The 17,826-nt window shown below is 24.5% G+C and overlaps 1 long non-coding RNA gene across 1 annotated transcript; it reads right to left on the bottom strand.

The window, feature by feature from the left end:
* Positions 1-164: 164 nt before the first annotated feature.
* LOC136079104 (uncharacterized) lies at positions 165-6,844 on the bottom strand. Its single transcript, XR_010637947.1, has 2 exons — positions 6,731-6,844; positions 165-358 (listed from the first exon to the last, which is right to left on the bottom strand). It is a non-coding gene; the product is annotated as an uncharacterized LOC136079104 (long non-coding RNA).
* Positions 6,845-17,826: the final 10,982 nt, after the last annotated feature.

The raw sequence follows: 17,826 nt of genomic DNA, 5'->3' as shown, positions 1-17,826 counted from the left end.
CTTTTTTATGTACTCTTTAATACCAATTTAAAACTTATTTAAAAACTTTATAATGACGTCTAACAACGTAAATTTTAAAAGTATATTACGATAATTATGAATACTAGCAGTAAGCAAACCGTAATACAGATTATTAGTTATTAAATCATTTACAACAATAAAAACACATTAATAACTTGATATATTATCTAAAAAATTAAATACAAATTTATCTATAAATAACATCTTAAGTTTGACATCCTATCAGCCATGTCATTGCTTATAGTTAACGACATAAAAACTGCATTAACATCAGTTAAGTTCTTTTTAAAATCTGTCACAACACAGTAGGTACCAGTAAAGGGAAGTAAAGTAAAGCCTACAAATACATAAAAAAGAAATAAAATAAATTACAATTTTTATTTACAAAAGTATTATTTGTGTTTTATTGTTAGTAACGGGTGATGCGGAAGTTATCGGACAAATCCTAATTTCATTATTTGAGCATAATAATTAGTTTTTGCGGTTTTATGCGTAGGCATAAACGTTCTATAAAATATAAACTTTATTATTTGAAACACAATTTTTTAAAATGAGGTTAAATGCAGCTGAACAAGAATCTTTTCGAAAGCGACTAAAAATGCTTTTTGTAAATAAACCTAATATAAAAAAAAATAATCATAAATCATTTTGAAAAAGAAGGATTTGCTCGAAGTACAATATATGATAACCTAAAAAGACTTGAAACTGTTCAATCGTTTTCTGATAGAAAGCACCCTGGTCGTCCGACATCCTAGACTAGAGAAAAGAAAGCCGAATTAACGAGACTTGTCAACATTCGAAAAGGGGTCAGTCAGAGAAAAGTAGGTATTAAATTTGGTGTAAATCAATCGACAACTGGTCGTCAGTTAAAAAAAATGAATATTAAATATAGAAAACGTGAAAAGACTCCACAATACACTATAGAACAACAAATAAAGGCAAAGAAAAGAAGCAGGAAACTAGTTAACCAACTCTATAACACAAAATCGCTTCTTGTCATCGATGACGAAAAATACTTTTGTTTTGCAGGGGACAACATGCCTGGAAATTCTGGATACTACACAAACAACAAAAAGACATGCCCAGAAAGTGTTTTTTCCAAAAAAATTATTAATGTGGACAGCCATATCTGACCGTGGTATGTCCGAGCCATTGTTTCGCACTTCCAAGGCTGTAGCGATCAATTCATCAACCTATATTAATGAATGTTTAGAAAAACGACTTCTTCCATTTATTCACAAGTATCATGGAGACTTTAACTATTTATTTTGGCCAGATATAGCAAGTTCTCATTATTCTAAAGATTCTCTAAATTGGATGGACCAATATGTCTATTACGTTGATAAAGAATCCAATCCCCAAAATGTGCCTCAAGCACGACCAATTGAAAATTTTTGGGGACATTTGGCACAGATTTACGAGGGAGATTGGCAAGCTTTAACAGAGCAAGTTTTGATTGATCGCATTAAACTAAAACTACAAGAAATTGATTTAAACTTTTTACAGTCGCATATGAAAGGAGTCAGAGCAAAATTGAGATCAATTGCAGATGGTGGTGTTTTTTCATATAAAAAATAATATACTTTTATTAAAAGATAAATGCTTTATTTAAAAAAAATTTAATAGTAATTTGTTTTTTTATTTAAAAATAAGTTATTGACGTTTTTATTTTGTCCGATAACTTCCGCATCACCTGTTAGAATTAGAATAATAATATTCCAGAAAATATAAAGAACAAAAAAATAACTTTAACAACCTAGTTCTATCAACACAAAACACAGTAACAATGGCGCATAGCATAAGATATTTGTAAACACACATTACTATGTGTCTCCAGAATAATTAAAAAAGAAAATATTTTAAAAAGGATAGACAATACAAAGTAATAACACCACAACTTAATAAGATATTTTATTAACTAAACACTTGAACTAAAAAGATTTTATTTGTTACAATATTTGAACAATCGAGGGACAATTATAGTTATTAATTTGAACAATTATATATAAATGGTCATTATCAATTGTGGTATTAAGAAATATGTAATAAGTTTTATTAATTCTCCCTTTCATCTAAGAGAAAGAGGGAGAGAAAGAAAGTGTTTTCAAAGCAGAATGTTAAAAAAAGTAAAAAAACACACAATAGATAACAGTAACTGGTTTTATTATGTTACCAGTAAACAAAATTATTTTTCCCTTGATTAAAAGATAAATTCACAGCATTTCTTTGTTAAGTTCCAGCTTCTCTCTGATGTTGACTAATGATTAATAGAGTAAACTTAACTTCATATTAAATTTACAAAATTAAAACCATGTTTCAACAGTAAGCAAACTAATCAAGTGATGACAAAGGCAACTAAAAAAAAAAGGAAAAGAAAAATTATGTTTGAAATTATAAAAAAGTTTAAAATCATTTATGTTACTAACTGTTTGTTGGTAAATTGTTGTTATAAACTGTTATTAATCTAAATATTACTTTAAATATATATACTATAAATCACATAATATATTACTATAAATATATAAATAATATTACTGTAAATATATAAATATATTACTATAAATATAAATATATTACTATAAATATATAAATATTTTACTATAAATATATAAATATATTACTATAAATATATAAATATATTACTATAAATATATAAATATATTACTATAAATAGTAAAATGCATACTTTGCTTTGTTCTCAAGTGTCTAAAGTAAAATCGAAATAACAGACATTAACACTGCTTGAATAAATATCTTATTAAGTTGTGGTGTTATTACTTTGACTTCTTGTAGGTAAGTTATTATAATTGGTGTATATAGACATGGCTAAATGAAAGAAAAACTAGTTTAAAAAAAATGAATGTCACAAAAATTTTATAAAAAGTATAAACATTAGTTGAAAAGCATAAGTGTCTATTTAAAATTCAACGCATAATCTTAAAATTTTATAATCTTAAAATTTTGCGTTGAAATTTGAATTGAAGAGTTTGCATTGGCCTAACATCTTATTCCTACTAAGCTTCTATATAGCTATTACAGCATATTACAGCATATTACTGCATTTTTTTTTTTTGCTATATATTTATATTAATTATTTATATATTTATAGTAATATATTATATGATTTATAGTATATATATTTAAATTTTTAATTTTTTTTAAAATTATGTTTCATGACCATTTTTTTGTGACTCGGCATTTCAGTCATTTTATTCTCAATTAAAGATCAACAAGAACAGCTTGCACATTTACCTTCTAGTTGTACTAAAATAACAAATAATAAAATAAGAAAAGTTATGTTAGCTATGATATACTTCCAATCAATGCCACTTCTCTCTTGAATGGCATCTAGCTACATTTGAAACTATAAAAAGACATCTTTTTGTGAAGTTGAACTTGAACTATAAACTAGCAGACTTCAAAAATCTAAATCTAGATATGAAAAAAGTAAACATTCGAGTCAGTAATTAAGTAATTGTCATTTACTTATTTGTAAAAAACAGAAAAAAAATACAAAATTTTTTTTTGGTTTCTTTTTGTGTTTATGCCTTATTTTCACAGTAACATTTGATACTATCTATGTATTACATATATATATATATATATATATATATATATATATATATATATATATATATATATATATATATATATATATATATATATATATATATATATATATATATATATATTAATTATAAGAATTGTTTGCATTTGAAAAGGAATTGTTTCCTGCCTAGGATGATAAATGCTAGATAAATCTACTCAAATATTTTTGCTTGTTCAAAAAAAGACAACTGCCCAGCTGATTGCTTGGGATGCCATGAACTATCTATAAATGAGTCAAGTTCTTTTTAAACTATATTTAATCATGCTGTTTAAAGGATGGACCAATATATAATAATATATAATATGGAACAAGTTTTTTATTTACATAAAAATTGTAATTCATTATAAAGTTGACAAGATGTTAGCTATTGGTATATTTAAAATATAATCTTTTAGAGAATATTTTAAATATACCAATAGTATAAGTTAAACTAGTTTAAAGTTTCTTATTTATTTTATTTTATTTGTTTATAGGTCACTATATACATACTGAATTGCACCGTGCTGAAATAATAGGCTAGAAAATAAAAATTTCAAAATCGTGCATTTAAAAATTAAATTTTGATTCAATTATATTTTAAATATACCAATAGCTAACATCTTGTCAACTTTATAATGAATATCTACTTATCATTATATCTATCACATTTCATATTTACTCTCATCTTATTAAAAGATTATATTTTAAATATACCAATAGCTAACATCTTGTCAACTTTATAATATAAGTTATTTTTTACTACAATAAATTTTTTGTTTTTAGTAATGCAGAATTATAATATTATAAATGCGAATGTAAATGTTACATAAATATATCACAAAGTTACATCACAAAGATATAAAAAGAATTAGTAAAACAGCAATAGCCTGCAAGTATTCCATTTAAGGCAACTCTCCCCTTTATATATATATATATATATATATATATATGTTGTTTTTTTTTGGAGGGAAAGGGGTAGGTGTTTAAATTTGATGTTTTCAAACTTTATTTTGTTTAATATACCGGAGTATTTATTTGACTCATATAGCACTGTTGGTATTACTAGCTATTCAACCATGACTAAATGTGCAGTTGAGAAGAATTTAAATTTTTATCTTTTTTACAACTTGTCAGATTTATCTGAAACATCACAAGTTGTTCTTTTTAATTTTTCATTGTTTTTTCTACCTGCCATCTATATGTGTTTTAAGTCAGCGTCGCCTATTTTTCGTCTGCCATATTTTAAATTTTGCCACTCAAATGTTTACTTTTTTCTTTTTAAAAAAATTTCTTCTTTAAAAAGATCCTCTTGTTTATTAAAATGCCTCTGTTTATTGTGCATGAGAAAGTATAAATTTGTTATATTTTGACAACAAATAGCTATATCCTACCTAGATCTATCTATATTTTATTTGACAACCACTATTTTTATGTCACCTATTACTATTTATACTAATAACTTCGAGCCTAATATTATCTATTTCAATTTCACTATTATCATTTAACATATTATTAATAGTATTACTATTGTTACAACTGAATAATAAATAAACATAAAAGAATCATACATATTGCAATCTTTTCTAATCAAAGACCATTTCAACTTGAAATTTATTGTAAAACTGAAATACACGATTTCTAACCAATGTTGCATGTTCAGTATTGTGCACCAATTATGCCATCTCTTGGGAAAAAAGTGAATAAACCGTAGGATCTAAGTTAGCTAACATTCTCAATAAAACTTCTAAATGACCTTTTGGGTAAATAACTCACCTGGAAGCAGATACAGCAGTATCTCCAACGAAAACAACAGCAACTTCACTAACTATAGTTTGCAAATGAAACATTAAATTATGTAAGCAAAGTTGATTGCGATGTTATTGCTTTCTAAAATTTACTGTTGCAAGTGGGTCAGAGATATACAGTTGATAATGTTAGGGAAATATCTTGATCTGGTCTAAGATTACCTACCTACACAAAGAAAAATTTGACTGCATATTTTAAAACACGGCGGCCTACTATTTATAGATTAAACCACATAATCAGTAAATAAAGCAAAATAAAGACAGGCATATTAAATTCTAATACATTTAAAAAATTAATATTGGAATTATGATATAACTTCTTGTAAATCTTGCAGAAATAGTGAAAATAATGAAGCAAAACTACCTTTCTATTATGGCAACATAAAACATGAGTTTCATCAAGAAATTTTTAAGCACAGCAATGCTGACAGATCTGGCTCATTTCTTCTAAATAATTATAATCTAGAATAGTATCACTTCTTGCTATACGATATATTCTGATTGTCTAGTAGCATTTCGTACATTTTGAGGATGATTTATCTCATCTAGGTTATCTCTTTTATTTATGTGACAATTACTTTTAACTCGTCTAACCATGATGTACTAATTTAGTTATAAATTAATTTCTTCTTACCAGGCAGTATTTCTTATATTTTGATGACAATTAATTTCAGCTTGCCTAGTTCTAATCATTTCAATAAATTATCAATTATTTGTAAGTTGATAGTATTTCTTCTTAAATTTATTTAAGCCTAATATTGACCATCCAAAAAGAGAAAAGAAATTAAATAAAAATATAAAAATATTTATAGTCTGAAGTGGTAAACATATCTACAAAATATAAATAACAATGTTCAAGTAAAAATCAACAAAAACCTGCAATGCTAATAACAAAGATATTATTTGGTAGTAAAAAACAAAAACACAATGTTGAATCTTACTTGGTTTCTCATCTATAAGACAATTTTATTTAACTATTTAAAGGAAGAAAAAAAACAAAAAAAAAATCAAAATGCCTTATGTTAAACAATCTATTTAAAAAAAAGAATCAAATGCAATTACTTTAGAATATATATGATATATAAATCTCTACAATTTAACTCAGTAGCTTAACCACTGGCTTACCATTGAGGTCAAAAATTAAAACAATTTATTACAATTATTGTTCAAAATAAAAACCTCTAACAATTTAATTTAGGATTTATTAATATCCATATTTTTTGGCAATGTCAGTTAGTACATTTTTATTTAAAGTAATAAAAAAGATAAAACCATTTAAGAACAAATTTAAAAATCTAAATATATATTCAGATACCTTAAAAAGAAGCATAACACAACATTCTTTTGACAACTTCCAACATAATTTTTTTTACTTTCTACTACTTTTTTCAATTTTACTATTTTCTATACCTAATTTTTTTTTATCTAAAAGAAAATATACATATAAATACAGAGAAATATAATATATACTGAAATATACGCAAATTTATGTAAATAAAGTTACATGTCCACAAATAACAATCTTAATTTATTTAAAGAAAAGGAAACAGGCTATAAAAATTAGAAAAATACGAATAACCAACAACAAACAAACATTTAAATTTTTATTGTAAAACTAAACAATGAACAACATCAATTCCACTTGAAACTAAAAATGTATCAGCTCTTATCTTATTGCAAAGTTAAACCTCGGTAAATTAAACTCCTAACAAGTTGAGCATAATTTAAATTTTCAATGATTCATCGGCTTCGCTTTATACTATATTTATTTAATATATTAAGCAAGCTTTTAAATTTAAAGTTTAACTTATGAACAGCAGGTATGTGATAAGTTAATTTGTCAATAAAAAGTCTGTTTTATGAAAAACATTCTTGACATAACAGCAAAAAGATACACATAATTTCAATAATTTGAAGTTTATAATAAAATTATAATCATTTGGATCCTCTGCAACTTGTTTACATCTTTAACACGAGTGTTGATTGCCTTTAAAATCACACATTCTTTTAAGTTTGTGGTTTCGCTTGTTGCCAATTATTATTGTTATTAATTATTATTAAATACTTCTAGCAATTTAATAAGTAATTCAGCATATTATTTATATGCATAGCATTTTAGAATATTGATAAAATTTAATAAGTTATTTAAAATGCTTAAACAACTAAAATGTGTTCACTGTGTCTGAGTTATGTATGTTAGCAACTTGACAAAAGTATTTAAAAAAAGAAAAGAATCTTGTGTGTTATAATACTTAAAAGATGTTCAAAATGTAAAACAAAAATAATTAAGTCTATTTTTGAATGCTTTGGAGTACTTTATATACAGTTTACTTTATTTGCACATTACTTATAAATTATTAGTAATGTTCACATAACTAAACTGAATATAAAGTACATAAATACACCTTTGAAAACAAGTTATTTAATAGAGTTTTATTTTAAGCAATCTACTTAAGCCCTTGTTCAATAACGACTCGAACTACATTGGAAGCAACTACCTCTGGCATGACTTGGGAATTCAAATTACCAATGATCTTAAAGTAGAAAACCAATCCATCATTGCCTCATGTAAAGCAAATCAAATTCTAGGCATCCTAAAACACACTTTCCAATTTCGTGATGCTTCTTTATGGAAACAACTCTACTCCATCTACATCCGTCTTTTACTTGAGTTTGCAATTCCAGCTTGGAACGCTGTATTAATTCAATAGTTTGTTCATCCTGGAAGGATGAACAAACTATTGAATTAATACAGCGCAGAGCCACAAAAATACCAGACTAACTGAAAAAGTTAGACTACAAGTCCAGATGTTTACAACTTGGCCTATCTTCTCTAGTTGAAAGTCGTAAACGAGGTGACCTCACACAAAAATATAAAATTATTAATAACATCAACATAGTCAACTAGTACTTTCCCTTTATCACAATTCCACCAAGAGCAAATCACAAAGAAAGACTTCACCGTGAAAGCTACAGCAACAATTTAGCTCGTTTCCACTTTTTTAACAATCGCATTGCCAATGCATGGAACATGTTACCAGATAAAATAATCGTTTCTCCAACTGTCAACAGTTTTAAAGCGAGCCTCAATAAACTCTAATGTTACTACAGCTCGCAGCTTTCCTTAGTGAAAGTTGCAATATGAGCTTCACAAAAACTAACTGTAATCTGACAATCTATGATTTGTATTTTGTCAATTATTTTTACTTTTGCTGTAAAAAATATATACTACTACTACTACTTCAAGGTATGTTATCTAAATAATTGTAATTAAATACGTTGTACTAATAAACGCTCGCTTTGTTTACTTTATTTGCCATACAGTAAATTTTAACATCACGTGATAGATACCATCTATGCAAAATTTTAAATTTGAACTTAAAACCACTATAAATAACCTCAGGATAATACACATAAACATCAGAAGTTTACTTATTAATATAGACAAATTAAAAAACTTTCTCCTTGAATACAAACATTCTTTCAGTATGATCTGTTTTACAGAGACTTGGTGCTCTGATGAAGCAGCAGAAACAAACTCTGACCTCAAAATTCCAAACTATAAAATATTTGTTAAAGAAAGATCAGTTAGCAAAAGAGGAGGAGGAATTGTGAATTATATAAGGAATGATCTACACATTAAGATAAGAACCGATCTTTCAAACGGTGATGGAGATAGTAAGGTCCTCACAATAGAAGTTACTAACACTGCCTCAAAGAACTTTCTAGTTTCTACATACTACAGACCACCTGATGGTGATACTTGTAAATTTTCGAATTATATGAAATTACAAAAATAGAGAACAGAAAACTTTATTCATCATTGGAGATATAAAAATAAATATTTTAATGTACAACAAGCATGCGATTACTAAAAATTTCTTTGACGACATGTTTCAACTTAATATCTTCCCCATTATTAACAAACCTACCAGGGTAACATCCAAATCTATTACTGCTATTGATAATATATTAACAAACTCAATACAAAATACTTCTATAAAATCAGGAATAATAAGAGCAGATATTTTAGATCACTTTCCGATGTACTTCTCTTTGTCACAAAATTCCGTAAAAATTAATAATTCAAAAATCTTATCTTATAAAAGAATTATTGATGAAACGTCTACTCGAAAAATTAAGAACTTGCTATCGGAAACAAATTGGCAAAAGGTCTACCAGGAATGTAACCTAGGAAACACAAACTCTGTGTACATTAACTTTATAAATTTATTTATCCTATAATATAATAAAAGTTTTCCAACTCAAGAAAAAGAAATAAAAGCAAAATATTTAAATTGTCCATGGATAACAAAAGAAATAAGAAAATCCCAAAAACAAAAACTATACGAAAAATACTTAAAAAATAGAAGCGAAGCGAATCTATCCCTCCACAAGCAATACAAAAACCCTTTGAAAAAATATAAAAAAAACATAAAATTCTATATTATTCTAATTAAATACAAAAATTTAATGAAGACTTAAAAAAGACATGGACACAAGACATATGAAAGAAATAATTGGTAAAAGTTTTTTTGATTTAGTATCCCTTTTGAAAATTAAAGGAGCTTTTTTTTGTTTTGTTTTTTATTATAACCTAGTGGAAAATTTTTTAAAGAAATTGGGGCCCTAAAGAAACTTTTTTTTTAAGGAGGTGGGGGTGGGGCTTAGACCCACTAGCCACGGCACTATATATATATATATATATATATATATATATATATATATATATATATATATATATATATATATATATATATATATATATATGTTTAGATATTTGAAAAAGCAAAGTTATTATACGTAATCGCAGTAGGATTTTACAAACTTGAGAAATCAAAAAATGGCTACAGACCCTCTGCAATAGAAAAAAATGTAATCAAAAAGTTATTTATTTGTATACTCTAGGTCATAATATAAGTTTCTAATTATTTATTGAGTTAAGTAAGTTTATACATAGATTAATTACATAGATTATTATTTCAAACATAATAAGAAATGTTTCATTATGAAAAAAAATTTAAACACAAATTTAAACTCAATTGATTTGTTTACAATTTTTAAAATACTTTTGGTCATTATTTGAGCTTTAAAATTAAAAAAAAATTTTTGTTTCAATTATTTAAGATTTTAATCTTTTTAGTAGTTGGTTTAGCTACGTGGATTCATTTTTTTATTCTACATGAAAAGATAAAACATTTTGTGCTAAATTTGTAATAAATTAAAAATCTTTACTTAATTTAAAAACACTAATATTAGAATAGATGCATGAAACCTAATTTTTTTTAAATTGAATAAATAAGTAAAAATTACACAACTACTTTTTTTTTTTCCTTAACATTGTCAACATTCCCAGTTGGTTTTTTTATACTAAAATCTGTATGAAAGTAAATTATTTTGTGTAGCCTGAAGTTGCAAAGAGAAAAAGAGTATCTCAATATAAAAAATATATAATCCTTATAAAAAATTAATATATAATGTGTTTATAGTTTTGAAAGTCTTCTTGTTAATTGTTTGACCTGATCTTAGCTGTTTTACCTGAAAGTTCTATTCTTTTCCAAAAGTAAACACTTTATGTTTTCGTTAACTTTATTATAAGAATAACTTAAATTTGCTTTAAATAAAGTATTGTGCTATGTCCCAGAAATTATTTTCTCTATAAAAAAAACAAAGTGTTCATGTTTCAATAAAGTATATTTCTAAAAGATCTATAGTAAAATTAAATTACAATTCAGTTTTAAAATTTTGAATCAATGATAAAATTTGCTTAAAAAAAAATCTCTTTTTAAATTTATACATATATATTTATATATCTGAGGGGATTTGTACCTAAGGTGTATCTTTCTTTTTATTAATATGTTGTATATGTTATCATCTCTCAAATTCTTATTTATTACTTTCTAATTTTATTAGTCACTGTGATAGCAAATGGGTTGTAGGCTACTTATAACTCAGTATTAGAGGCCTTCACAAGTTAAAATTATTTCTAAATTAATAGGAACCTAACCTAGGGCACAACGATATTTAGTAGTAAGTCAACAAAACTTTCTTTACTTTTCTAAATAGCTGTTTATAAACCTAATAATTTAAGAATAATACTCTACACGATATACAGGCAAAAAACAAAAAAGTTAAAATTGAAATTAAATTATAGTTAAAATTCCTTTCCCAGTCTTTTAATAATCTGTACCTACTACTATCTAATTAAGGGCAAAAATATTCAAGTTTTTATTTTTTGTAAATTGAGTGAAATGAAAAAAATTTAATTTTCTTTCTAAAAACCATTGATTAATAATTTTTCGGGTCACTTTGCTGCTCAAAAATAAATGTTTTTAACTGTTAAGACAACTGTTGAAACAAGGACAGAAAATGTTATTAATTCCAACATTTATTGCAACAATTTCTAACTTCAAATGTGATTATCATATCTATGGTCACTATCTAATCATTTCATGATTAATATAAAAATAACTTGGACTAGATAAGCAGGGAAAGACTTCACAAGTACTGTGTTTTTTTCTATTTGAATTGCCATTTCCATAAAATACTTCTGTTATCATTTCTGTTGTTATAAAAATTTTTAATATTATTAATTTTAAAAACTCACTTTAATATATTGATGATATTCGGTTTTAAATAAAACTTCAAATTCTTTTAGAATGCAAATTTTATTGGACGACTCCTCTTCTTTCTTTTTTTAACAAAACATTAAACTATTAAATTTATAACAAAACATTAAACTATTAAATTTATAACAAAACATTAAACTATTAAATTATTTCAGTTTAAGCTATATTTTAATTAATTCAGTTAGCGTAAAAAATTACAACTACAACAACAATTTAATTAAAATAGTTTATTAGAAAAAAAAATCGCTTGATTACTTATATCCATGAAATATCAAAGCTTTCTTTGATATTTCTTGGCTAAAACAAGAAGAATAACCATTGTTCAACTGTTATCATAATATGTAATGAAGTAAAATACAATAATATTATACAAGATTCAGAAGATTTTGAATTCAAATAGTTTATAAAATATGTAAGCATTGCCAATGCAGTATTTTTAGTAGACTTCAAGGTGAATTACAGATATGGAATGGCTGCTGAAACCGACAGTAGTAGATTTTTTTTGTAGGGGGAAAACTGAATATATATTTGTATAAAGACTAAATACAATTGCATATCATTAAATTTTTATATTCTTTAACTATTAAAATAATAGGAAGCACATTTTATATATATATATATATATATATATATTTATATATATATATATATATGAAATATTAAAATTTTGGGCCTTGTACATACATAATACATACTTGTATATAAATATATATATATATATATAAATATATATATATATATATATATATAAATATATATATATATATATATATATATATAAATATATATATATATATATATATATATATATATATATATATATATATATATATATATATATATATATATATATATATATAGGTATATATATATAGGTATATATATATATATAGGTATATATATATAGGTATATATATATATAGGTATATATATATATATATATATATATATATATATATATATATATATATATATATATATATATATGTATATATATATATATATATATATATATATATATATATATATATATATCTATATATATATATATATATATATATATATATATATATATATATATATAGGTACGTGGACTGATTTTTTTAGATTGAGCATATCCTAGAATGTTATATATCATTAGAAAGCCCTTCAGTACAGTATTTTAAAGGTGAAAAAATTATTAAAAACGAACCATTTAAAAAAAAGTTATGACGTTTTTAGTAGCAAATTTTTGATATATGGATTTATTGAAGAAACTGGTTCGAAAAAATTTTTTTCTCCACTGAAATTGTTATAACTTTGTCAAATCTTATCCAAATGTCTATACCTTGGTATCAAAAGATAGATGTAAGAGTAGGCTACAAGTTCACATAACTCTATAGATAAAAGGGGTGTTTAGAGGGCCAGAGGGGGTTTATGTATAAAGATAACATATTTTATCAGAAAAACACGAAAGAGTGTTTTTCTGATAAAATATGTTATCTTTATACATAAAAAGTTAATCTGATTTGCTTCCATTCCATTTCCAAATATTAGTGGTCTATTTTAGATTAAAGGGTGGATGTCTTTGTTACGTTTAAACACCCTCGTAGTGAAATGTTACATTCTTATAAATATATTAACCTAAAAAATATTGATTATATTTTGTGTTAAAAAGTTTAAATTACATTTTCTCATTTTACAGCATATACAAGTGGTGTATAAATTGACATTAGAGGTGGGACATGTGCTACGCCCAACGACCCCCCCCCCCTCCCAGTCTTATCCAACTTAAAAAAAAAATTTATAAGATATTTGAAAAAAGGTTTTAAATTGACTTTATTGAAAAAGAGAAATAAGTATTCAAGATTATTTTACTAGAGGAGGGGCATGTGCTACACCCAATGACCCCCCCCCCCCCCTTCTTATTCAAACTTGAAAAAAATGTCAATAAAAATAAAATAAAAATTTTGAATTGTGTTTATTTGAAAAGGGAGAAATAACTTTACAAATCTTACCACATTACAAGATGCAAGTTGGAGTATCCACCCTAAAATGCCTCTAAAAAGTATATATAAAGACTTATTATATTAAAGTTTCAATTCAATTTGTCTAAACAAAGAAATAATAAATAATAATTTATTAGAAATTATTAACATTATAAATAATGTAAAAAAACAAACTATTATTTCAACATCAATAATGCAAATATAATTTTTAGGAACTGTAAACATAAGGTAAACTAATTTAAAATCAAATAACTATCAACAAAGTCAAACAAACAGTTTAAATAAACTAAAACAAGAATAGTAAATAAGTATGCAAAATACTCTTCACATTTATTGACATTTGAAATATTCTATATTCTAAAATCATTAACATATACAAACTGATACAAACTTACTAGTGATAAGCTGTGTAGATTCAACTAAAATTAACAAAAAAATTGTACACAAAATAAATTGAAATTGTCAACAGTAAGCTACAAATTTAACAATTGTCAAAGCTGCTCTGCTTTAAAATGTAATATAAAACAATTTTATATAAAACAATTTAATATAAAACAATTTAATATAAAACAATTTTATATAAAACAATTTTATATAAAACAATTTTATATAAAACAATTTTATATAAAATTTAATATAAAACAATTAATTGTGAAAGTGATAGACTGAATAAATAATATGAACAACGTATTAATCAATGATAGCTTAAAAAATGTTAATGAGAGTAAAAATTTCGTTCCACTGCACTTTGAGGGATAACACAATACTAATGCATTAAATAATGTATAGAAAATAGAATCATAAATTCAATAATCATTAAGAAACATTTCTAAATCATAAATTTACAAGCAGAAGGTTGTGCACATGGAACTAAAGATAAAAAAAGTTTTTATAAAAATTTGTAATTGATAAGAAAGGTGTGTACATGTTTGCAAATAATAGTTTTTAAACTTAATAGTCATAGTAGTCGCTGAAGATGTAACTAATGATTTCAAAGTTGTAATTAAAAATAAATGCTGTAACTGCCAAGATATGCATAAACATATTAAAAAGTAAAAATTTGTAAACATACCACTTATAGCAGATGTAGAAAGAACTGAGGTTAAAAAATACTTAATAAAAAATTTATATTTCAGTCGTCAAAAATATATACACATATTAAAAAGTAATAATTGGTAAACTTACAATTCGTTGAAGACAAAGATGTAATTAAAATTCAAAATTTGTAATAAAAAATAAATATTGCAAATAATGACTTTGAAATTAGTAATCCTTAAAATCTATTCACAGATTAAAAAGTTTTAGCAAATTCTATAATCATTAACATATACAAACTGATACAAACTTACCAGCGATATGCTGTGTAGATTCGACTAAAAGTAACAAAAAAAGTTGTACACAAAATAATTTGAAATTTTTAACAGTAAGTTACAAATGTAACAATAGTCAAAGCTGTTCTGCTTAAGGTGCAACAACTATACTAATGAAATGAAAATAAGCAATGAAAATAAAACTATTAAAGTATAAAGATAATATATATCTATAAGCAACAAGATAACATTAGGAATAGTTATAAACTTATGTAAACAATAAACACAGATAAAGATAGTATACAATAAAGTAAAAAACTTTAACTTAAGTTTTTTAAGTGTTTCTATATAAGAAAGATATTATGAATGTTTACTAACATTAACTTATTGTATACTATTTTCTCTTTGTGATTATGTTAATGTTTTTTAATGAATAACCTAATATTTATGTAATTTATACTAATGAAATCTCAAAAAATCTACAAAAAGCCAGGTAGGATCTAAAAAAGAAATAAATATTAGACATGCTTGTATAATGATTTAAGCAATAACCCAAAGATAAAGAAGTATATAATCCAAAAATAATAAAAGACAATAATAATGATATCTTTTGTTATATTTAGGCATGACAAAGACTAGAGGTCATTGTCATGCCTGGTTAAGAAATGACAACCTTTCAAGGTTTTAAAAAGCATGTAAAAAAAACGTTCTTACAGCAGAATTAGATTTTTCACATACATTTTCTAATTTGAAATATATGCAGCAGATTTATAGTCAAAATTTGCGAATTTGTAGGTTTATATATTTTAAATACCCTAGCTAAAATAATCCAAATTAATCAATTAGGTCTTTATTGCAACGACGGTTTAATAATAATGCATAAAAAATCAGGGCCATAACTCGAAAAAATTACAAAAGATAATATTAAAGTTTTTAAAAACATTGCCTTCCAAATTGAAATAAACATAAATTTAAAAATAGTGAATTTAACCTCTCAGAAAGTTCCTATAAACCCTACAAAAAGCCTAATGATGAATTACTGTATATTAATGTGAATTCGAACCATCCCCCTCAAATTCTAAAACAAATTCCAATTTCAATTAACAATAGGCTAAACCAAAACTCTTCTAATGAAAATATTTTTAACTCCTCTAAACGCATTTATGAAGATGCCCTTAAAAAAAGTGGCTTTCAAAATTTCGAGCTAAAATTTGAAAAGAAAATTGCAAAAAAGCGTAATAGAAACAGAAACATAATTTGGTACAGCAAAAATGTTTTAACAAATATAGGTAAAATTTTTCTAAAATTAGAAGACAAACATTTTCCTCCCTCTAATAAATTGCATAAGATTTTTAACAGAAATACCATTAAAGTAAGTTATAGTTGTACAAAAAATTTAGAACAAATTATAAAAATGAACATATAAAAGAAAAAAACACTGATTATTGTAATTGTAAACAAAAAATAGATTGCCCTCTAAATGGAAAATGCCTTTCGAAAAATGTAATTTACAAGTGCATTGTTTCCTCACAAAATAACCTTGATAAACAATATATTGGCTTAACCGAGGGGGAATGGAAAAAACGTTATGCCAACCACAAACAATCGTTTAAACACAAAAAATATTCAAAAGAGACTATGCTGTCAAAATATATTTGGGATTTAAAAAAAAAAAAAGAATTTTTAATATAAAATGGTCTATTCTAAAATCTGCCCCTGCCTATAATAATATTTCCAAAAAATGTATGCTATGTTTGCAAGAAAAATTTTAAATAATTATATTTTTTGTAACTTTCCGTTTACCAAAAAAATATAGTAATTATAAAAATTTATTTTTATTTTTAATTATAATAATTCATAACTTCCTGTGAAATAATTTTTTCTATAAATTGAATTTTTTGAGATTTAGTAACTCTTCCTGATGATACAGCAATGGTGAAACTTAAAGTTGAAGAACAAAGTTAGATAAGTGATTTTTACAATATATAGATCAACAAACTATAGATCTATATATATATTTATATATATATATAGATCTATAGTTTGTTGTCTTTGGGAAGAGCGGAAGGAAAAAAGTGATTCTTATGCCAACACATACGTCACTTTTAATTACTTTTGACTTTCGTCCAACATTTGCATGGTGGACAAAAGTAAAAACCATTAATTTAATTACAAATAAATCGTTTTTAAAAAAAACCACAAAAACGCAAATTTAATTGACCAGAATGTTTTAAAAACATTCTGAATGTTTTTAACAATATAAACAATGTTTTTAATTTTTTTTTTTTTTAATAAAATGTTTTTATTTTTAATTTTTTTAATAAAATGTTTTTATTTTTATTTTTTTTTACTGTAAATCATGCGCGGAGTGTTGCTACATCGACTATCTTATAGCCTGACTCGCAAGGTAGTGCTGCTACATCGACTGACAAATAGCCTGACTCAGAAGGGAGTGCTGCTACTTCGACTGACAAATAGCCTGAC

Source organism: Hydra vulgaris, chromosome 04 (genome assembly GCF_038396675.1).
Source record: "Hydra vulgaris chromosome 04, alternate assembly HydraT2T_AEP".
NCBI lineage: Eukaryota > Metazoa > Cnidaria > Hydrozoa > Anthoathecata > Hydridae > Hydra > Hydra vulgaris.
The sequence above is the reverse complement of the archived record's forward strand: the minus strand, read 5'-3'. Positions and strand labels throughout refer to the sequence as shown.